The sequence below is a fragment of the Ambystoma mexicanum genome, chromosome 2q, assembly GCF_040938575.1.
Source record: "Ambystoma mexicanum isolate Mex_15411 chromosome 2q, UKY_AmexF1_1, whole genome shotgun sequence".
NCBI classification, from domain to species: Eukaryota; Metazoa; Chordata; class Amphibia; order Caudata; family Ambystomatidae; genus Ambystoma; species Ambystoma mexicanum.
The window spans coordinates 617,754,934-617,779,110 of record NC_090924.1 but is presented as its reverse complement, the minus strand read 5'-3'; the positions used below and the strand labels follow the sequence as shown (position 1 = coordinate 617,779,110).

Below are 24,177 nucleotides of genomic sequence, written 5' to 3'. Positions count from 1 at the left end.
AGTAATTTTATGAAGGGCGAGTACCATTTGCACAGCACTGCGCCTTGCTGTCATGTATGGGGGTGTTTGAAACTTTTTTTGATGTTTACTGCAAACAAACTTTGTTGGCAGTAAACAGCAAATACAAGTTTCACTGTGCATGGCTGGCATTTGGGTGGCAGAATAAATAATAAGTGTGCTTATGGTGACATGTTCCATTTTCCAGAAAGCCCTGGCAGATATTTTGTCACCCGACACCATGGGGCAAGTGCATTTCTCTTAGGACAAATATGTGGTCTTTATTTATTTGCGCACATGGTTTATAAAAAAAATTTACACATCTCAAATTCAATATTTACAAAATATAATTCACAATTCATGTATCTCTAAACTATTAAATACTTTTTTCTAATTCGTTTTTTTAAGCGTCTGCAATGCTTACCCCTGCCATAAGTGGGATATGTGTGTGTGTCTGTTCGAAATGTTCAGCATGCTTCCCAATATGCTACAAACCTGATACTTGGCATCTGGGTAGGTTTTATGGTGTAGACAATGTAAAAACTATAAAAGATGAGCGGTCTGCAATGCTTACCCCTGCCATACGTGGATATGTGTGTGTGTCTTTTCCAAATGTTCAGCATACTTCCCAACATGCTACACATCTGAAATTTTGCATGTGGGTAAGTTCCACACTCTGCAGGGCACACTCTGGATGTTCTGATGGCCTCAGACCTTCACCTCTCTCTTCCTCTCTCCACTCCTCTCTCCTGGAGTGATCACTGTCTCCTCTCCTCCCACCTCACCCTCCCTACCCCTCAGGCCAAGCCACTTCCATCACTGCCCCACACCTTCTGGGCCATCCGACCCATGAAGCGCGTGTCAGCTGAGGCTTTCGCCGCCACCTTCTCACCCCCACTCCACTTTGGCTGACTCTCATCCTGACACAGCCCTCTCCATGGTCCACTCTACTATATCTGATACTTTTGATACCCTTGCCCCTGTCATGCGAATCCGCCTGAAGCCCAAAGCCAAGTGCAACTCCTGGTATGACTCTGACCTTGTCACCCTAAAACGCAAGTGCAGGGTGGCCGAGAGGAAATGGCGTGCTTCATGTACATCCTTTCACAAACTGGCCTGCCGCATGCTCCAAAGGCAATAACGGCTCGCTGTCCTAACCAAGAAGAGAGCTCATATCCAAGCCTGCATCTCTGCGGCATCTAACAACTCGGCTGAACTCTTTAAAATCTGCAAGGAACTGGCCAACCCTGCCAGTCTCTACCTCTCCTGTCCCTTCCCAGGCCCTCTGCACGGCACTGGCTTCTCACTTCATCTCTAAAACTCAGGACATCCTGTCCTGACTCTCCTCCTATGCCCTCCTCCCCCCTACTCCCTGCTCTTCCTCTGGCCCTTCTGCAGCCACCCCTCCTCCCTCCTTCTCTGCCTTTCCCCTGTTCTCTGCTGACAAGGTTTCTAGATAAGTCTGATCTATGAAAGTGTTGTCGAAACAGGTTCACTCCTGTTCCTCAAACTATCAAGGATCACATCAACTCCCTGGCTCCTGCCCTTGCTGATCTCTGCAATCACTCCTTCGCCACTGGAGTCTTCCCATCCCCCCTGAAGCACTCCCTTGTGCACCCTCTTCTTAAGAAACCCTCTGCCCACCCCTCCTGCCTGTCCAACTATCGCCCAATCTCCATCACTCCCTTCCTGGGCAAGCTCCTGGAGAAACTAGCCATCTCCACACGGAATTTGTTGGTTGTCTTCATGACCATCAGTCTGGCTTTAGAGCTGCCAGAAGCATGGAAAGTGCTCTGCTGAACATCCGTGAAGACCTGCTCTCCAACCTTGACTCTAACACCCTTTGCGTCCTCATCCTGCTTGATCTCTCTTCTGCCTTTGACACTGTCAACCATGCCATCCTGCTCAAACGTCTCCGTGATAACCTGGTTATCACTGGTCAGGCTCTGGCGTGGCTGACTTCCTTCCTCTTCGACAGACCCTCCCAGGTCCAACTTGGGACCTTCCTCTCTGCTATCTTTTTCTCTACCTGTGGTGTCCCCCAGGAGTCTAACCTCTCTCCCTTGCTGTTCAACCAATTTTCAACCTAGTAATGTTGCGAGAGGACCATATAAGGCTATTTTTGCTTCTCGCAACATCAACCGAATAGCCAAGCTGGGAACTTTTTCCATGTTCTAAATTGGAGAAATTTAAACTCCATCTATGATGGTCACTTGGGGCACCATTCATGACCTCGAAAACTCGAGACTCTGTCCATAGATTCTCAGAGACAACAATAAAATCAGTATGAGATGATGCCGAATCCTGCTGTCATGTACAATGATGCTTTTTTTAATTCCTTTTGTCATTAGAGAGTATATACAGATTTCAGCTTTTGAAAACACCTGCCCACTTTCTACCATAGATTGCCTGTTTTGTATAATATCCTGATCTTGTTTCCCCTCATACAATTGGAAGGAAGGTCATTTTTGCCCAAGCAGTGTGCATTAAAATCCCCTGCTAAAATGATGTTGTCCATGTTCCCCTTTTCTGATCTAGCTAGCAGAATGTGTGCCAAAGTATCAAACATTTCATTTATTAAAACATCCTGGTAGTTACTGGAAATGTTTACTGTAAATATAATGGGTTACGCAGGACTTGCAAATTCTGAAGTCCCACTAGACCTGCAGGAGGAGTTCCTTAGTTAAGCTACTCGACCTAAGAGAAATGCACTTACCCCAAGTTGACTGGTGACAAAATATTCATCAGAACTTTTTGTAAAATGATGCATGTCTCCATACGCACACTTTAATATTTGCTGCAATGTTGATAAGTAAGCACAGTGAAACCTATCTTTGCCATTAACTGCAAACAAAGTGTGTTTGTAGTAAATGAAAAATAAGTTTCTAACATCCCCATCAGCAAGGTCTAGTATCATACAAATGTACTCGCCCTGCATAAAAAATACTCACCAATGCTAGTGGGCTAGTAGATTTTGCGAGCCCTGTTACATCCCATGCTTTCCAATTCTACCTGAATAGCAAGAATGCCATAAATTGCCTCGTACAACAATTACACATCTTGGACACCATTTAAATGAATTGCAATCAACAATCCACCCTTCACTCAATCCTACAACCCAATGATTGCTTTTTTGATACCCAGTAAATCTATCTAAAATTACTTCTTCAATAAGGAAGGTTTCCTGGAGTACAATGATTTCATAATTCTACATTTCTGCACACAATGATTTATTTTCTAATAATAATTTAAATCCCCTTGTGTTCCAATAACCGATGCTCAAATCCCAGCCTCTTTACCCCTTCTTTTGCTCCTAACGCAACCAGGGACCATGATAACCAAGACCAATCTTCTTTTCGGGGTGCCCCCTTTGTTGAACTTTCATTTACCATTATATTTCTAGATGAAGTGGCCCCCATCGAGAATGTTATGATCATAGGAAGGTAAGAAATATTGGATTTCCAGGGATTATCATGGATAACATTTCTATGAACGCAGAGATCAAACCCCCACTGTCTTAATTCATCGACTGTCGATAGAATAAACTCTCTCACTATAAAGGACGGAAAAACAAATTGCCACCACATCTGTTCTAATCATCGTGGAAGTCCACCAAGGCAATATCTATAGTGGATATAGTCCTGAGATTTGGTATGTCATGAAAGATCGAAAGAATGGCACTTCTATTAAAAACAATCTCGTCTTCATGTGGGAATATTACTGCCATTATTAAACATGAACCATCAGCACTACCAGGCACTTTTCTATTAGCCATTCTTTTCACATGTGAGAAAGGGGAAATGATTTCCTCAGATCCTGATAATTGGTGATGTTGTAATGAGGGTGCCAATTCTTCATGGCAAACTGTGAAGATTTAATCTCGATGAATCTTAGATTATTGCTTTTGTAATGGGGCTACCAATTCAGAACTAGGGTCCAAAGAGGTGGTTAATGGTAAACTCAAACTTTTGAAATCCTTCTCGCTGTTGGTCTGACATGCTCTTGATACAACCTTTATTATCTTAGGGGAAGAGTCTGCAGCCATTGACTCCAACACCATCTCCACTTCCTTTCCCGGTTTCAACCAATACTAGTACTTTGCATAGCCGATACTAGCACAAACCTCTTCTGCTTCCTGTAAATTCTGCTTATTGTTTTGTGTGATTTACTGCCTGTAAATAATATGTATACTTGCTTTTTCTTCAAATGTATGACCAATTACCAAGATGTCTTTAACCATGCCGTGATACCCCAGGGTCGGGCTTGTAACAGATGGAAAAAAATAAAATAATAAATGGGCGTTAGAGGGCAGATATTTCCCTCATTATCACTTTGATTCTTGGCCCCTATTTTGGACTTTTTTTTAAAAAAAAGGGGCAATCCGTAGGTGGTCATTCCCCTTACTTGTTGTATTTACTATAGTTTCACCACTTCCTACATCTTCATGTAAGGTAATTCAACGGATTCATTTTAAGGAGGAATTGCTGTTGATTTTATGACTCTTCTGATTTTTGGTTTTCTTCCCTTTTCTCCCTGCCCCTTTTCTCTTTCCTTTTTTCTGATAAAAAGATGCTTCAGCAAGGGCTGCGGGGAGATAACTGTACTCACATAATCACTTCTTCTTTAAAGATTCCCTCAATGGCACCCAACCTCTGTACCTCATCAATAAAACCCTGCGAGGAAGGGGTATCTGGGGTACCTACCTCAGCTGCACTACATGGCAGTGTCTCTTTTTCAGCATTAACCCTGGCTTCATTTGGGGAACCAAAGATGGAGAATGGGGAGACATAGGTTGCAATTCATCTTTTTGTTTCACAATAGGATAGATACTCTGACAATGCAGAGACCATTTTGTGAATAACAGTACATTTTAAGAAATTGGTTCGGACTTCTTCATTTAAAAGATCAAAAACTTTAACTAAAGAGTTAAGAACAAGGTTTAGAGCTGCCGGCATGGATGGGCCCATTTCTTTAGTGCGCTGAATAGATCGTTCGGTGGAGCTTGAAAGAAAAGAAGAGTCCTCTGACTCATTTCTCGTTTCTGCCTCTGCCCGAGTAGCAAAGAAATAGACTCATTAGGTGGCACTTCCCTTGTGGTTTGTTTTTAGTTCATTGATGGATAATTTCGCAATCGGTTGTTCTACTACTTCCTCAGGCAGCACATTTGCTGGATAGTTTGGTATACCATTAGCTAGGAAGGGATCAGCAAAAGGAGCAAGGGGAACGTTGCCCTTGCTAACTCTCCTGCCGTATTGAAAGAAGTCTGTTATCTTCCTCTTAATATTGGTCGATATTAGTCTATACTCCAAAGCAGGGACGGAGGCAGGAGTCATATTGTTAGATGGTATAACAGGATCTTCAGAATCCTGCGTGTCCTCAGAAGGACTTTGATGAAAAGGGGGAAGACATAATTCCTCAATTTCAGCGGAAGGAAGTACTTCTCCCAAGTCTCTGGTCTCTGCCTCCCCACTGCTCCTCTGGTTATACATAATTATAAGCGCTCAATTTATACAAATCGGACAATGGAGCACTTGCCAACAGATTGTTGTACTGGTGGAAAGCGGCTGAATATAGTTTGTTGGGCTCAGACAGCGGACTCCTCTTACCTCTCTCTGCCTCTCAACTGTGTCACAACTGCGATTTGCTGGCATTACGTTTTTTTTATTTATTTAATTTTTTTTACTCGGCAGCCAGGGACTCAATCCTATACTTTGTGGAAAATACAATCCACGGCCTTGCCCCAATGCCATTTAATAACACAGTAGGAAATAATACCACAGAAAGGTTACTGATGAAACAGACCACATACACTAAGAGCCACGCGTGCTACACAGATGGAGTACTCTTGCAGAGGAACAAGAGTTAGCCATTTTTACAGGACAGTGCTGCTTCCACGGCTTTCACTGCACTATGCAATGTGATTCCGCTCCACTCCGCTATCTAGCCACAAGAACTACCAACCTTACCAACTTATGGCTTGTAGTTACGGTTAGCCGACTGGATGGGGAGGCGCACCTCAGATTCCCAAGTTAGTCACTGGTACATGGGAGTGGTCGGCTACAAACCCAACGGGTCGTTGTTGTCTCCAGAACTCTCTCGCCTCACTTCAGCTTCGGCTCCGGCTCCAATGACTCAGCCGGCTCTGTTTTACGGCAGGAATTGGGAGGAAAGGACTGCACTATGTATTCAGCATCCTCCACACTAACTAGCAATCACTCATCAACCCGCACCAAGACACAGGAAACTTGGCCGCTTTCAACGATATATGTCTAGTTGTTGGTATTTTGCCTTGGAGAACATTTAGCCAAGATCATGAATGTGCACCTCCCATAGTGGCAAGCAAAGGTGCATTGAGGGGATTACTAGTGTGGTGGTTGTTTTGCATTAAGTCATGTAATGGGTGTTTGATGACCTTGAATGTGGTCATGTGTGCATCAATTTGTGGAGGTTTTATGTGCGGAGGGACTAGGTTCATTCATTTTCTTGCTGTTTTTTTGTCTTTTGCTTAAACTGTTTGTGGGTGTAGTGCTTATTGTACAACCTAGTTGCAAAGTCAACCAATGTCAATGGTGGCATCTACAGCTAGTCCTGGAGTTTCACATTTTATGCTAAAACCTGTAGGCCCTTTATGCCAAAATAAGATAACTACAGGCTCTAGAAAACAAACGGCTAAAAACGAGGCCTGTACAAAACTACAGTGGTGATATATAGCTGTCCAGTAATGCAGCACAAATGATGGTCAACCAAGAATTTACCACTGCCCAGGTTAATGTAATTTGACTCCAGGTAAGTTTTGATTAAAGACTTGACAAGTGGAAGTTATTCTATTGGGGATAATGCAGTCTAATAGTTGAGCTTTTCACTTTGAAACCTGGAGAACTGGCTTCAAGTAAATGCACTACTTGATGAAATCTGGGAGAATGTATTTTTCTCACAGAGGCTTTGTCCCCCCCCCATCCCTCCCCTCCTAAGAAACGGGCCAAATATCAGTATTAGGTGCTGTGAACAATAAAGGTGCTTGCTAGTGTTTCAGCTCAAGTGAGTATTTTCCTTCTTTGTTTGCTAAAAGAGATCACAGAAGAGACCATGTGCATCATACATATGTGGTCTATGCTTTACAGCGTCTTTATCAATGGGTGTGTGTATGTTCAAATATGTGCACTGAAATTGAACATTTCACTACATTAATCCTGCCAATAACCATGATATAGACATAATGTATCCCCTTTAAATAACCTTTTGGTATAGCTCATGTGTCAGTAGTTCCAGGAAGTGGTTTTCATGTTTGTAAATAACTTTAGCCAGATTCTCGATATTTCACTGGTGTTGGTAAGATTACACCATTTGGACATAACGTTGATGATGAGCTTTACGTGTTTTGAAAATTAATTAATGACCATGTCTGCTTTACCTTTTTGTTTCTAGGTTTATCAATAGAAAATGACATTCTGAAATATAAATGACAAATCCTATGATGTTGACTTATGTCTTTAAGGTAGCAATTTGAATTGTTTTCGTCTGCATTTTTAGTAGTATTTATTTGCTCTTTTCGTCATTATCTCTGTCTTATTTCAATAACTATAAGGTAATTGCCTCTGATTTATAAGTGTCCATCAAGTAGTCCCCTATGAAACTCTAGTATATGTTGTCACTGGGCCTATTGATTTGCATAGTGCATCAGCCATCTGAAATGGATGATTACTGGAAGTCCTGATGGAGTTGTTCAGCTTCGAGGCTGTTTTGGCAAGCCTTACCCTTACTGGGGATGTCGCCACTTTCAGCATAGTTTAAAATGGGATTGGTATTACAGCACTTTATGCCCACCAGGGACATCATGATTTATTTGAATCTTTATAGTCCATAGCTATTTCTGTTTCTTGTTTGTAGAATTAGAATGGAGATTCTATTTAATTAGTATGTTTTCCTGTTTTTTGGGAGAGCACAAAATGGCTGACTAATAGAGAATGTAAGTATTTCATCACCATCTACGCTCTACCTGAAGAAGCCACTTATGGAATGTGGTGGAGGTTCTGGTGATGTAACTGTGGCGTGCAGGTGAGTGCTGCCACACAAATCTTTACAAGGTTTACATTTGTGTTTAAAATGAATTGGCAGATTTTGTCAATTACGTTTTTCTTGATTAGCAGTTCAACTTATTTGATTGGCAATGTTATCATTGTATTCAGTTGCTGAGATAGTTTGGCAGGAAGAGAAATTTGAAAACCTGACCGTTTGTACTGTTATGTTAGAAGTGAATTCGGCTGCGGGTAAATGCAAGGTGTGGGTCGCCTGCCAAGCTTGCCACAATTTGTAAGTTATAGAGCAAAGGTTGCATTCACACTGCGCACAAATCACAAAATTCCATGCGTAAGTTGCATGTATTTAATTGATTGTAGGTCATCCTGACACGTGTTTCGAGCTCTGTGCTCTTAGTACGAGGCTTGTGTAGTCTTGGTGTCAATCAATTGTCAAGTGACCATGGGCACAATTATTGTGCAAGCTGTCATCTATATAAACTGCTGTTGCGTGATTCCACTCAATAGGTAATGGTAATTACCAGCCTTTCGCCGTGTGATCCCTTCTGTATTCAGTTGTACCTGAAACTATTTGTATCCAAAAACGTAACAAACCGCATACAGTCTGTTTTGTGTTGTTCCAAAACCAGTGTGTGAGACTGAAGGGATCATAGGACAACTGAGATGAAAAAAACTATTTGCATGAAAGAGCACAATTTGTAAACCCTAACAGAAAATAGAAATATAACATACATGCTGTTTAAACCGTTTCAGGCTGTGCACTGAGCCCTGAAACTGCTTAACCAGAAATGCATGTACTCTAAGGGGACCTGACGTGTTCATGGGTGTTTGCCCACGTTATTATGTGTAGTGAGAGCTCCCATGCAAGGTGTGGGGAGGGGAAGCCATGTTCATTCCTTTTCTATTCTGGGAGATTTAGATTTGCATTCATTTGTAAAAGGCAAAACTACAAAAGTACAGGAATTAAAGCTGTGTGGAGTGTTTTTGTCCTAGCTTTTTACACGTCTGCATTTTCAACACGTTAAGTTTGACAGTCTTTTTTGACGATGTTCTTTTTTAAATATACATGTGGTGTTTGTCTTATTTAGGGGGTGGCAGGGTAAGGTGGCGGGGATGGGTTAGATGTCCCAATGCCCATTAAAAAAAATAAAAAAAAAATCGGCAAAAGCGGCTGCAGCAAAAAATACAATTTAAAAATGCAACTGTGCAAAAAGCTGGAGACAAATACACTTTGTTCAAAATTAACTACTCGCATACAACGGACAACTGGAGCCCTCTGACCTGAAAGTTGGCATTGCAACATGCAGAGGTCAAGGCAGAGTAGGAGAGTAAGGATATTTGTGATTGTTTGCCACTGACCAGGGGAGACGACTTAAAGCACCAAGCACCAAGGAAGAGGAATGACCGAGCATGCCAAGGAATTTCATGTCACTCAGTTGGTTGAGCATGTGTGCCAGAGTTCTGTATGTACCCTCCAGTTCCCAGGGTCTACATCCTAGTGAACTAGCGACTTCGAATGAATGCTTGTTGCAAAATCTATGTAACCCGCAGACATGGAATCAAAGGTCAGTAACATCACTAGATGGGTACAGCAGCCACAGCAAAAATCTGTGGAACCTGCAGGTCACATGCCTGTTTTCTGTCACGAGAAATGGGCTTCGAAATACCTTGAGCTTTTTCAAAAGCGTCCTTCAGATCTGCCCATTTGAATCCATTTTCCATACTCCAAATAAAATAGCACATATGGGAATTGATGAAAACTACTTAATGGCATGGGCTCGAAAACTTTATATTTTTTGTTTACAGACTGTGTTTGTGTGTATTTTCCTTCTTTATAGATTTCCTAAATCTTTCTTCACCTCAAAGTACCATTGCAGATTATTCAGACTTAAAGATATTGCAGTGAAAACGAATAGAGGTTCTTCAGTTTACCTTTATTTTGCTAGCTTTGTATATACGGTAACAGTAGTGTAGAGGAGAACACGTTTCTTATATTGGCTTTCTCAACTTGGTACATAGATTTCAAATTAATTCCTCAGGATTTTTAGGTGCCAACAGAGTCAGATTCTGGGCTACAGAATCTAGTATACATAGAACAATTTTGGGATAACTTTAGCAAAAAATGACCTTGGCTCCGTGCACACTTTTGAGCATAAAACTATGCAAAAATGAATACTATATTTACTTGTGGTTTTACACCAGTTTTAATTATTTAAACAAAGTTTTTTTTGTGGTAACTATTGTACCCCATTAATTTTCTAATTTCTTCAATGTTCAAAACATAAATTGTTGCACACTTTTAGCATTACTTCATGCTTGACAGTATTCATATAAATCACAATTCAAACAACAAAGTGTAACATTTTCTTCCCCCGTGGGTACATTTCCTATTATTTTAAGAGAAACTTTAGTCCATATATCAAACTTGTAACTGGCTAGGAAGCCAATAGTCCTTTTGTTTGACGGTTTCTCTAATGCACTACGCGTTTCGGGCTCTGAATGCCTTCATCAGGTGCGGATCAGTACCTTGTTTCAGCAATTTTAGATTCTGGAAGTTAAAAATAACATATTTCTGTTCAGTTCCTTGGTCATTGTTTGTTCAACAAATATTATCATCATAATTACTCTTGTCATTTTTTATCAGTAAACATTTTGAACCTCAAATACCTCTAATTCTGAAGATTGTATCTTCTTAAAAACATCATAAACGTGTCAGTGTTGCTTTCTTGCAAATGAATCTGGCTCTACGATTGTTCTTCCTTAAAGCACCAGAGGGTGTTTAGGTCTGTGAAAAAAATGAAAAGTGTTCGTTTTTTAGGATGTCTGTGACTTTATTGTGTGTGGGCTTTGTGCTGGGAACAGTCGCTAGATAATAGTGCTGTGTCCCAGTCACAAAGCGCTAGTTAACTTATTCTGGAATATATTGCATTTTGCTGTGTCCATGCGGTTAGCGCTGCTCACCTCTGTCTCGTCGTCTCCTGGGGTAGCTTGGTTTCCTTTCACCAATCTGTCTGTCGTCCTTGCCTCCAGTCTGATGTTTTTCTGCTCCTTATTACGGTCGTCCTTTCGTGGCAGCTCCTGGCAGCGGAGGATGGATTCTTCGTATTGCCCGGGTTTGCAAATTGTGTTCCCGTGGTTTTGTTAGTTGCGATGGCAACCATGTTCTAATTAGTCCTTTCTCTCTCTCCATGTAGACACAAATGGTTGTTTCTATGGATTTTGCTGCGGGCCATCTTGTACAAACTACTGATGACAAGTTACTGAGTTAAATGGCACTGATTCTTACTCCTAGTGCGTTTCTGTGACTGACTCATGGTATTTATCAAGTTGTTTATGGAATTGTCCAATTCATTCATCTGTAGATGTGTTTACAGAATTTCGAGAACCAACTATTTCAAGTGGCGCTCATTATTCAATAGATTTATACTCGATTGTGGTCTGTATTAGCCATATATGCCCTGGTATATTAAATGGGCTCCATCTTAAAGCGCTCACGCTGCGGCCAGTGAAGTGTGCACCTCAACAGCCACAAGCCGTATTGCAGTAATTTTGTTCAAACTTCTTTATATGTTATTAATAACAATTTAGGTCCCAATCAGCATTCATACCGTTTGGCTGCATGGAATTCAATTTTTCAATCCAGTATGTTTCTTTCTGTAACCTGTTAAGGTTTCCCCCTCTCCTTGGTACTTTTATTTGTTCAAAAATAATAAACCTTATTTGGGCAATGTTATGTCTCTCTTTTTTGAAGTGTTGAGTTACTGGAGATTTGATGGCGCCTGTTCTTATGTTGATTTATGTTCTGACCATCTTGTTTTCACTTTCCTTGTTGTCATTCCCACATAATATAGACCGCAGGGGCACCTTATGCCATATATTACATTCTTGGAGTCGCATGTAGACAAGTGATGGAGGCTTATTTTGTACCCTTTGTAAGGATGAGTGATGGTGTTGCCTGTAATTAGATTATTGCAATTATGACACAGTGTTGTTCCTTTCCAGTTTACCTGAGTCTGTCTTTCAGCTGAGAAATCTGCCTTGACCAAATGTTCTCTGATTGATTTACTTTTATTGTATGCAAGAAGTGTGGGTTCTGGAAAGAGGCTTCATCACACGATCAAGTGTGAGAGTAGTCCAGTTCTTCTTGATGATTTTCTTTATTTTAGGACTCTGTTGGGAGTAAGTGGTAACATATACCAGTTTCTCCACATCTGTTTTTTCTTTTGGCTTCAGTGCTTCTTCTCTGCTGATCCATCTTACTTTATCAGCACTTATATTAATGTTCATTGGCTGACAACCTATTTTTCAAATTTACTTTTAAGGCCTTCAATCTTGTTTTTGTATTCATCTTCTTCTGAGATAATACGTCTGTATCTTAGAAATTGGCTGAATGGTATACTTTCTATTGTTCTCTGTGGATGAAAACTGTTTGCATGTAGCAGACTGTTTCTGTCTGTTAGTTTTGTATAAATTGTGGTTTCAAGTTTACCACTTTTCTTATATATTTGTATGTCTAAGAATCCAATTGTTTCTCTGCTGGTCTTCATTGTTAAGTTTATCCTCTGTGCCATTCTATTCAGATGTTGAAAGAATATCTCTAATTCTTCTGAAGGTCCACTCCAGATGCCGAATATGTCATCAATGAAGCAGTAAATACATTTAAGTTGTTTCGTCCACCTTTCTTCATTGAAGATATTGATATCTTCTAGGTATGCCATGTATGTGTTGGCATAGCTGGGAGCCATAGCGGCCCCCATTGACGTTCCTGACGTTTGTATGAAGTACTTGTCCTCGAACATGAAGAAGTTGTTCTGTAAAATGATTTTTACAATTTTAAAATGAACAGTTTGTCTGCTTTACAATCCGTGTCTGATTTTAACAATAGCCACTCCATGGCATCTAATCCCCCCGAATTTTAAAAAAATCTTTTTTTTACAAAAATCTTCCAGAATCTAAAATCGCTGAAACAAGGTACTGATCCGCACCTGATGAAGGGCATTCAGAGCCCGAAACGCGTAGTGCATTAGAGAAACATTGAAGAAATTAGAAAATGAATGGGGTACAATAGTTACCACAAAAAAAACATTGTTTAAATAATTAAAACTGGTGTAAAACCACAAGTAAATATAGTATTCATTTTTGCATAGTTTTATGCTCAAAAGTGTGCACGGAGCCAAGGTCATTTTTGGTAAAGTGATCCCAAAATTGTTCTAGCTTTGTATATACACCTACCTCTTAAAAAAAGTGTAATCTTAGAACTGAAGCAAGGTCAGATAATTACTGACTCAGTTCACCAGCTCCCTTTGAACTGGCTCGGACTAAAGAAAGAGGATAGGGGAAATGATGGTTGGATGGAGGAGAAGGCAAGGAAAGCTGCTTTTTATTGGAAGTGGGAATGCAAATCTCCTTAATCTGTACTTTGCTTGACCGTATTAAATGAATAAAGTTAGTTAGGTGTCAGGCATAGCAAATTCTTTAAAATCCTGCCAGACCTGCAGGTTGAGTAACTTGGTTTGCTTACTTGATCTTAGAAAAAGGCACTCAACCCGTGGTGACAGTTGATGAGAATCTTCAGCAGGGCTTTCTGTAAAATGGTGTATATCACCATAATCCCATTTCCTGGGTGGGACACTACTGCCACCATAGGCCAACGACAGACCTCGAACTTTTATTTGACATTTTAAGCAACAACAAAAAAATAAGTTTCAAGCATCCCAGAATGTCATTGTACTCACCAGCAAGGTCGAGTACCATCAAAATGGTACTCAACCTTCATAACAACTGCTCACCTATGTTAGTGGGTGATCAGGTTTTGCAAGGACTGGGTATATCTGGGCAGATGGGAACCACCTGCTCTGTGATGTAACCCTCGCAGTTGGCAATTGGAGATGCTTGATGACAAAGATTTGGGGAGGAGGTGTTGAAGGTATATGTGATGAAGAGTTTCAAGATGGGGATGGCTGAGGAGGACGGTCAGGTGTCACAGGAGCACCGTAAAGGTCAATGCCCGAAGTATGAGTCTGAAAAGCATTCAATGAATGGGAAAGTGTCCCGCCATGAGGGTGAAATGTATGGCCCATTTCGCTAGGTTATATAGAACTAACAGGAATGGTGATAATGACAAAGACATAAAATATGTGGGGGAGGAGAAAGAGGGTTGGATGAGTTAAGTAGTTCCTATTGTTGGAGAGGATGAAGAAGGCGAATATATTCCACCCGAGGTGGAGATGTGTGGCTCAGTGTGCGGTAAAGGTGTTAGCTGATTCAGGGTCCCCTTGTACCATCATTCCGGAGTAGAACTACAAGGAGCTATGGGCAGGCAAAAAACACACATTACACAACAGTGATATACAACCAAAGGAGTATTGTGGTGGGCAGTTGATATCCTGGGTTTTCTATAGGGCTCAATTACATATGGTATGAAGCATATTCAAGCTAAAGTGTATGTGGCATTTACGGGTGATTGTTTGCTGGAATGGAAACATCAGGGCAAGTTGGGCTTAAAGCTAGATCAAGGGAAAGAACTTCAAGTGAGAACAGTAGGAGCGAACAAGTCAGAAAGATTTGCACAGGTTGGGGTAATGCTTCGAGGTGTGTTCCATATAGGAAGACTACGTGGATACTGCCATAAAACCCAGGTGTGTGCATAACTGACGAATCATCTGTTGTGTGTGCGAGAAAAAGTGGCAAGTGCATTACTAGGATTATGAGAACAGGACATAAATGAGCCTATATCAAGTTGTGAGTGGTTACCCCCAATTGTGGTGACACAGCGTCTGAATGGTCGCATTAGGTTATGTGTTGATTTGAGATTTGAACTGGAACATTTGGGTCAATAGGCACCCCATACCCAACATACCCAAGGTAAACAAAATGTTGACAACAATGGAGGGGGTGAGGGATGGTATGGTACCATGGACCTCTCGTCTACGAAACACCAGGTGGAATTAGACCCTATGTCACGAGCTTTGACAGAGTTCATCACTCCCAGAGGGGGTGTACCAGTTCACAAGAATGCCCTTTGGGTTGGCATTAGTGTCTGCTGTATTTCAAATGATTATGGACGATTTGTTGGGTGATATCCAGAGTAAAATGTTTCCAGGATGACAATTTGGTAGGAGCTAAGAGTGAACCCGTACATGCTACAGTGTATGGGGTTTCACAGAGCTTAGAGAGGACAGGATTGACTGCTAAGAAAGAAAATTGGCAGTTTAAGGCACATCAGGTATCATACCTGGGGCACGTGCTAACCAAAGAGGGTATGGAGAATCGTCCAGAGATGGCAGATGCCATTCTCAAAGTAAAATCGCCAGAGAGCAAGGATGAGTTAAGAACATTCTTAGGCCTAATGGAATGTTATGCAAAGTTTGTGGAAATGTTTGCAGCAAAAAGCACAGACTTGCGGGATCTGTTGAAGGTGAAAAGAGATTTTGTATGGGGGCATGAGGAAGAAAGGGAATTTAGGAAAATGAAGGAGGAGGTGGTCAATGTGCCGACATTATACAGATCTGATCCGGCACCAGAGGCTATTATAACTGTGGATGCATGTACTCGTGGTTTGGGTGCAATCCTAAATTGGGTTCATAGAGGAGTAGAGGTGCCAATAGCTTTTTCATCCATTGTCCTAGTTGCTACTGAAGTGAGATATTCCACGATGCAACGGGTGAGTCTTGCATGTTATTGAGTATCGAGGTACTTTAGGACATGTGTGGGGCATTCTATAAAGATGAGGTGTGATCACAAACCATTGAGCCACTTGTTTTCTATGAGAGGTTCAGGCTTCAAGACACCCAGGGTTGCAAGGTGGTTGGTTGCGCTACAGACATATCATTTTATGGTTGAATATGTTCCTGGTAATTGTAATCCTGTGGCAAATTGTCCATCAATGGTTTTGAAGGCATCATGAAGTAGACACAGACAAATGAATAAAGTTTTGGAGATAATCTTTTATTTACTTAAAAAGAGGGTTGGGGAAAAGGCCAAACTTACCCTATTCTAGGTGGGATTTCCCTACCTAAATAAAACAAATGATAGTCTGGGTCAGAAAGCAAATGTGTCTGTGTCCAAAACCTATACTTGCCCTCACATCTAATTGTATACAATGTGTAGGTATATCAGCCTTCAAAATGAGAAGTGTTCAAAGAAATGTTCAGCGCTCCGTCCAGCTCTTGGTTGGAAAAGGGGTTCCCCCCTCCCCCCCCCCCCAAGGTTCCAAAATAGTTGACGTTTCAAAAAGAGGGGTTCACTTCCCCAAGCTTTCAAGTCTCTCAACTTTCCAAAACACAATTCCTCTGGATCCTCCGGATACTTCCAGCTCTTTTGGTTTGATTTGATTGCTTCTCATCAATTTCCTAAAGTAGAGTTCCTTCATTGCAAATCACACGTTTCCTTTATTCAATCACAAGCTTGTGGGTGACTTAAGTTGCTTTTCCTTAGGTGGGTGTTCTCTGTCTAGGCGCAGTTGTCGACTACGCGGTCCACCCATTCCAGGTCACGCACACGACACACCTTACTTGTGTCTGCTTAATAGACACCTTCACAGTGATGCTTGACTTACTCTCCTTTCACATCCTATTGGTGCTTCATTACGGCTTGTTTTGCCACCATTCACTTATTTAGTAGCTTTTGCTTGCAAAGACCAACGTAAGCTTCCCAGTACACTCTCCGGCTAGGAAACGTATTCACTGTTTCAATTGTCTTGAACAAAGCATCTTTCCTCCTTTGCCAGGTTTAATTGTACCTTTACTCTTATATACAGGTTCTCTTTTCACAACCATTCATTTCTTTCAGTAATGCTTATTATCTGCCTGAATCTTTGCAAAGCTTGCTTGACTCTTGGCAATGCTGGTTTACCCCTTTTTCATTTAGTTCTAGAGAATGCTTATTCAAATCTTTCTTCATTCAGTTTAATGGCTTCTTTATGTTTGCATCTTTACCAGTTCTATCTTGGTCTCCTTCTCACGGACCGTTAATGTATTCAAGCTATCTTAGGTTCCGTTATGCAATCGACGCGCCCTGGGGTCCCCCTGCCTTCTGGGCAGACTCACCGTCTTCCAGTCACGTGTCTGTCGGCTTCTGTACTTCATTGGAAAATCTCCTTTGTTTCTCGCTGCTTTGCGCCACCTTTCCAGGGCCTCGGGGATCTATTACGCAGGACTTTGCTTCGCCCTGATGCCTTCCTTGCAGCACCGGTAAGCACTGTCCTTGCTGGTCTGCAGCTGCTAATGCCCAGGAAGCTTCCCTCTGATCCCGGTGTCTCTGCAGCATTCTACAACACCAGTTCTTCTTCACCCGGCTTACTTGCAGGTCTCGACCTGACTTCTCTTTGGTTCCCTCTCCTCTACTACTGCAGCTTCTCCAGGTCTCTGCGTCGCATCCCCTATGCCGCCGTGTTCCAAAGAGGAAGAAGTCCCCTTCTTGCCATTGTGTCCCCATTTTAAAGTTCCCAGAAACAATTAAGGTTTCAGAAAGACTAGACCGCTCCTTGTCAAACAAACAGTCTTTCTTCAGTGTTTGATGTCCCTTACTCGTCCCAGTACCAAAGTGGTGTCTTTGTGTGTAAGAGTCAATAAAGGGAGGGTTTATGACTCTGGTTTGTCTCTTACTTGTACCAGTTTCTGACTAGTGTTTACTGGGAGATAATTTACCAGAAAGATAGGGAAGGGACTGGTAATAACCTACAAAGGCTTGGGGGATATTGGACCCATGACATAAGTGGGATACCGCATCTCACCAAAGGGTGACTTATCCCCACTCCCCAATTCTCTTCCACCCATGTGATTCTCCCTTGCAAATCCAACCCGAGAGTCAGAATCAGATAGCAACAGCCTTTCCCTGGCTACATGGGAGGAAATATATTGGGGATACAAGTGGGGACACCCGCAGATTTATCAAAGGGCACCTGTGGACTGCGAGGCACAAGATAGTGATGTATGTGATGTGGATTGCACAGGTGGAAGAAACTGTGAACAATGTTTTTTCCAAGACAATATGGTTGGAAGGGGTGGGGAAAGATCAAGAAATGAAGCTGGCAATTGTTAACACTGAACGATGTTGGAAAGCAGGTGATGACGTGAGTTCACCCTATTACAAGGTAAAAGATGAGTTAAGTATGTCAGTATTGGGATTGGCGAGTGGATAAGGGCTAGTACCGCAGAATCTGTACGGAGTGAACTAACCAGAAGGGCACATAGTGGTCATTTGGGTAAAAACCTAACCAAACGTAGATTGAGAGCCAAATTCTGGTAGCCGGGGATGCACTCAATGGCGGATGAAGAGGTGGGGTCCTGTATTCTGTGTGGTATGAGCGACAAGTCATTAAAGACACAGGAAGTGGAAGAAGGCAAAGCATGGGTGAAAGTAGCGATGGATTTTATGGGTCTCCTGAGTGTTTTGGGGCATGAAAATAGGTTTGAAATTGTTGTGGTTGGTTATGCTTCTAGATGGTTAGATGGAGAATTTGTGGAAAATAGAACTACGAAGTGTGTGATCGACTATCTGGAGAATTGTTTTTTTACAAAGGAAAAATATCCTCGGATAATATCTGATAATAGTGTGCAACTTTTTCCGCAGGAAATGCAGAACTATTTAGAATCTTAATGAATTGAGAATCAGAAAATCGCTCTGTATAGCCCTAAGGCGAATGTGCTCATGGAATGTACAAATGGAATGATCAAATGGAATTATCAAGGAAACGATACAACTGGCGCTTGCTAACTGTATGGAGTGGAAAGAAAGTGTGCAGGAGATGTTGAAGGCTTACAGGGCTACCCCGCATGTGACTACTGGGGTAGTGCCATTTGAGAAAATGAGGGGGAAGGGGAATCCGGTCAATGGTGTATCCGTATTCGTTGGCAGTGGGGGTAGATAGGATTTTCTGGATAGAGGAAAAATGAATCTCCTGTCAAGGTGGGAGATTTTGAGAGTGAAGAAGCCATTTTGCGTTCCCAAGGGCTGTTCACTGTTTTCTGCACCAGTAGAGGTTGTGAAGGTGGTGTGAGGAGTCAGAAATGCGAGGAGGACAAGTAAATAAAGGTTTTTCAGAAGTAGCCATTTTATTAAATAATAATGGTGTGATGAATGCCTCACTGTACCTAACCTAAAGGGACTTTCCCTACCTATTAAACTAAGACTAAAGGAAAACACTAATAAAAGGAATCTGTCCCTCACACTTATACATACACCAAAATCATACAGATACCATATGGCCATTCAAGTTCAACAAATTAGCCTTTATATTCAAACATAAGCTTTGTAACCATCTATCCTTGTAACTAGGCTAGGATAAATTCAGGATTTTCCACTTCAAAGTTCCAATCAAGAAAGTCTTTTTTAATGGCAAAGTTATGTTCCAAACACAACATAAAGTTGTCTCATTCCAAAAGTCTTTTACTTTGCGCTTGGATTGTCTTATGATTAAACACGATTTATCCCTCTTCAAAAGGTTAGTCCAAACCTTCCCCAAATCTTGCTCAGTAAACCAAAAAGGTTTTGTCTTCACACTTTCAGTCAATATCTCATAACTTCTTTTCTCTGAAGAACTACTTTCACATGTCTTCTTCATAAACAACAAAGTTTTGTCAGGATGGTTTTTACCACAGCTCATCACAACACATTAGTGGACTTGCCACTTTCTTTCCAGCACAACCTTCGACCACAATGCAGTACTTCAATATCTTATTCCTGGTCCACCAACCCACCAGGACTATCCCTAATAATCCCTTTCCTGGTATACTCGCTTCCAGGATAAAAACTCCTACCACTACTGCAAGTACTCTGTGGTGAGGCTTGCTTCAAACTTTAGAAAAGTCTTTGACTTTCAACAACATTGAAATTCACAACTTCTGTAAAGATGCAATACACATTGATGCTGTTTGTTCCACTGATTTGGTTGGCACATGCAATGCAAGTTATGTTCCTCTGATACTTTCTACAAGAAGGGCTTCTCCCCTGCCATCTTTGAGTTCTGCTTTCACAACACTCAACTACTGGTAATGTCTCATATTCCAGCTTCTCTCTTTAGGAAAACTATTTCCCCTTTCAGCTATAATCGCCCTTCCTTGGCTTAGGCAATGCTGGTTGTTGTCTTGCTCAAATCTTGCCTCCTCTTTACTTTGGCAATAATGGTTATAATCTTTCTGCTATATTGCCCACCTCTTTACTTTGGCAGTGATAGTTATACACTTTCTCCTCTCGCTTTTTTCAATATGAGTATCATGCCAGCAGAGTGTCCCTGGGTCACCCAACGAAGGCCAACTCACTGATTTCTCCCTGCATGTCTGCTTGACTCACTGCAAATCTTCGTTTGTTGGTTTCTGAACTTCTGGCCGCTGTCCCTCAGTTTGCATCTCTCTGAAAGTGCGCCTCACGTACTCCGGTGCTTGCCAGCCACCAGAGTAGGGCATAGGATAAGGAGAGCTTCTCTCTCCCACGGGATAGCCTGTCACAGAACTGCTTCTCGCTGCACAACCTCTGCACTTCAGGTTTCCAACTTGTACGACTCTCTCAGGACTGCAATCCGCTATAAACAGCGGCGACTCCGGCGTCTTCATCTTTCTGCCTCTGCTGCTCCCACCGCTGCTGGTTACTTCTTCTATTGGCCTGCACCTGAAGGGGCCTCAAATATTCAAAAGTCCTGCTCAGGTGTGGGTCATCAGAACCACTAGACTGGACACTGCAGTTCTGCACCTCTGAGCCGGTCTTCCTCGTCCCACTACCTAGAGAATTATGGGACTTCAAGTCCCTAATGTTCTGGTTCCTTTTTATATCAAAGGCTTCAAGTTTAAACTTTTTTGATTCACTCCGTTTATAGAATAAACCTTTTAGGGGAGGGTTTTAGAGGGATTAATGGTTGGTACTTGATTTCATAGCTCAAACCTAAGGGAAATGCATAATTATCAGAAACAATGGTATTGAGGCTCTAAACATTACCTATATCATTCCCTTGTTGATCATAAAGGTTTTCACTGCTAACGATTTGGGTAATTTTGGGAAGGTAAGCCTTACTCTGACAGCAAGCCATTAAGCAGTCTGGTATAATAGAAATATCATCCTCTGAAGAAGATGAATACCACGTATCTCCCAACGGAGTCATCCTATCCCTTTGGTGACCTTCTCCTCCCAGATGATCCAGCCAGCAAATGTAACCCCCAGGGTTAGGATCAGGTAGTGGCTGCCTTCCCCTGGCCATCTGGGAGGACCCTTTAGGCATGGATTCTGCAGTATTTATCACAGTGGGCAAAAGACATTGTGAGGGGTCTGAAAGGTACGGACATAAGTATAGTTTTCTCAGAATTTGACATTTTATTAAACAATAAAGGGTTATATAAACTCCTATCTTTCCCTATCCTAATGAGAATGTCGTTACTTGGCAAACTAAACTAAAGAAGGATGAAGGAGTGTCCAAAAGTCTCTGACTCTCACACTAAATACAAATAAAATAATCTGAGGAATAATTGGCAACCTTCAATTCAACACCCCAGCACAAAGATCAAACATATAAGTTTAAAAGAACATTCCTTGTGACCAGAGTTGTGTTCCTTTCCCCTGGCTCAATGCAGGAACACTGAAAGACCAGTTCTGTTTCAACAAAGTTCCTTTTTAAACCCAACACAAAAGTTCCTCGTCTCCCAATAGGACCTTGCCATGGATAATGAAAAATGTCGTTTTATGAACACTTGTTTCCAAAAAACAAAGTACTTTTTCTTATCGCTTTCCTTTTGTAAGGCAACTGTCTTTCCATAACACTCTTCTTCCACTTGAAAGTATTTAATATCTTCCACAATATCCGCTTACTCAAGTCCAATGCTTTTCTCACCAACAGTAGTTTTATGACTCAAGAAAAAATATTCTTTTCAGGACATGTGGCAGTTATCAACATATCACACTTTTCTTCCAATGGAATACTCCTGTCAGGACAGCAAAACAGAGTCTTTTTTATAAAGCAACCGTGTGCAAAGAAATGATTATTAAAATAACTTTTTTCTTTCTACAACCTTTTTGCCACCAATTTAATGTTTCACATTATCTTCTTCTTTCCTGGTCCACTCGCCTGTCAGGACTAACCACTATAGATCACTTTCCTGGTTTACTCACCTGCCGGGATTAAACTCCTACTTCTACAATTGTTCACAGTGGCAATGTTGGTTGCTCAGATTCTCCACATCAACCTCACATGAGAAGAGAGTTGAACAATGGTTTCTCTTGTGGCTTCTGTACAGCCTCTTGGCTGTGGGTAATGTGTGTTGTAGGTTCCCCCTAATTTGTATCCCACAAAAGAGGAATTACACCCAGGTTTCTCATATACTGCTTTAGTACAGCCTCTTGGCAATGTGGGTTATACATTTCCTCTAGTTGGTATTGCATATAAGAGGAATTATGCCTGGCTCGCTGTAATGTTACTTTCTTGGTTCGATATTCAAAATGGTCTTTTATAGCTGCAAGGCTTTTTGAAGCCCCACGGCGTCAACTATGCATTTAGGCCAACTCACTGGATTGCCTCTGCGTCTCCTCTGTTTAATTACCAGAGGCCGAAGACCTCTAGTGGTCTTACCGCACTCCTGTCGGCATCCGCTTTGCTTCATTTCACTGCTTCTGAAGCTCCAGTGTTTCTCTGCTTCTCTGTGCACTTAAGAATAACGCCCACCTGAATGGGAACATGTCTCCCTGTTACACGGCTTCCCTCTTCTGATGGCGCTTCCCACTGCCAACACTCTGCATGGTCTTTCAGACTCCCAGTTCTCATTGGCATCAGCTGGGCTTGCTTCTATGCTCACGGCAACCTCTGCACATTAGTCTGCTACAGCCACGCCATTCCCACCTTCTCCTACCAGCTGCATGTCATTTCTCTATTTAAATGCCCCGCTCAGTTGTTTTCCTTTGTAGCAACTAGACCGCTCATTCAGATTAGTTGCACTTTGAATCGGTACTATCTCTGAGCCCATCTTTCTCGTCCCAGTACCACAGGCATTCTGGACCTTGATGTCCTTGGCGATATTAACAATATGTTCTTTTTTACAGTAAGCCCTCACAATTTTAGGGAGATTGGGGGAATCTAGGTTAAAGGGTTTCACCAGTTTTCCCTGGCATTAGTCCCCTCCCACATGATCATTCCATGAAATGCCACCCTTGGGATCTGGATCAGGTAGCAGCTGCCTTCCCAGGGCCATGTGAGAGGAGGCCCATATTGGGTTTTCAGGGATGCACTCGCTAGATTCATCACAACATGTAATGATAAGCGATGGCAGAAGGAGCATGGATCGTGTGGCTATCGTGAAGCGTCCGGAAGTGAGGAAAGGCAATTTGGATGAGTGTGGTGATGATATGTGGATGTATGGTGACACTACGTGGTACAATGAGGTGAATGATGGGAGTACCAATATGGATGCCAACTGTGTAGCTGGCAAAGTACATGGCTGTCACAATGAGAACAGAGTTCAAAATACTGTGTAAGAAGAGGGCCAAGGAAGTATGTTTGTTTATTTATTTATCAAGCGCGCCGGACCCTTAGGTAATTTGAATACTGGAAGTGGTTTAGTTGGAGGTGGCGGTAGTTGTTAAGATGGGTTATACATATAAATCAGTCATAATACCATAGTTGAGATATGACTATTAGGTTTATTAGGAGGAGCCCCCAGGAGGCCAACCTTCATCAATCAAGTATCTTCGTGTACGATTCTATGTGACACTCTGGAATCATACACGAGGCAGTAGTCAAGGTTACAGAACATATGTATATCATGAACAGGGTAATTATGTACAAGGTAATGGTATGAGAATAACTATGTACATGGATATTGTTGATTTATCATCATAACATCTTCCCCCTTATAATTATTTAACACAATAGAGATTATATATCACATGTGCTTGCAGTCAATAACTACTTTTTTTTTTTCAATCTATATTTCAAAACATGAAATCATGAAAGGATACATGGATGTTTGGCAGTATACTAATAGTATACATAGTTTTGTCTATGATTCCATATCTTTTTTCAGCCTCTTGAAGATGTATGAATATCCATATTTTCCTTGGTTATACATTTTGAGCCATTAGATTTATCTCTGAACATATCTCCATTTGTATCCTGTTCTCTTTCATTTCTCAGACTTTTTGGAACACTCCAATACTCTCTGTGGAGGAT

General features: G+C 41.6%; 1 protein-coding gene across 2 annotated transcripts in view; it reads left to right on the top strand.

Moving 5' to 3' along the window:
- The window catches only part of ZBTB47 (zinc finger and BTB domain containing 47), a 276,446-nt gene that overhangs the window by 84,473 nt on the left and 167,796 nt on the right, over nucleotides 1-24,177 (top strand). The gene's annotated exons all lie outside the window — the stretch shown is intronic.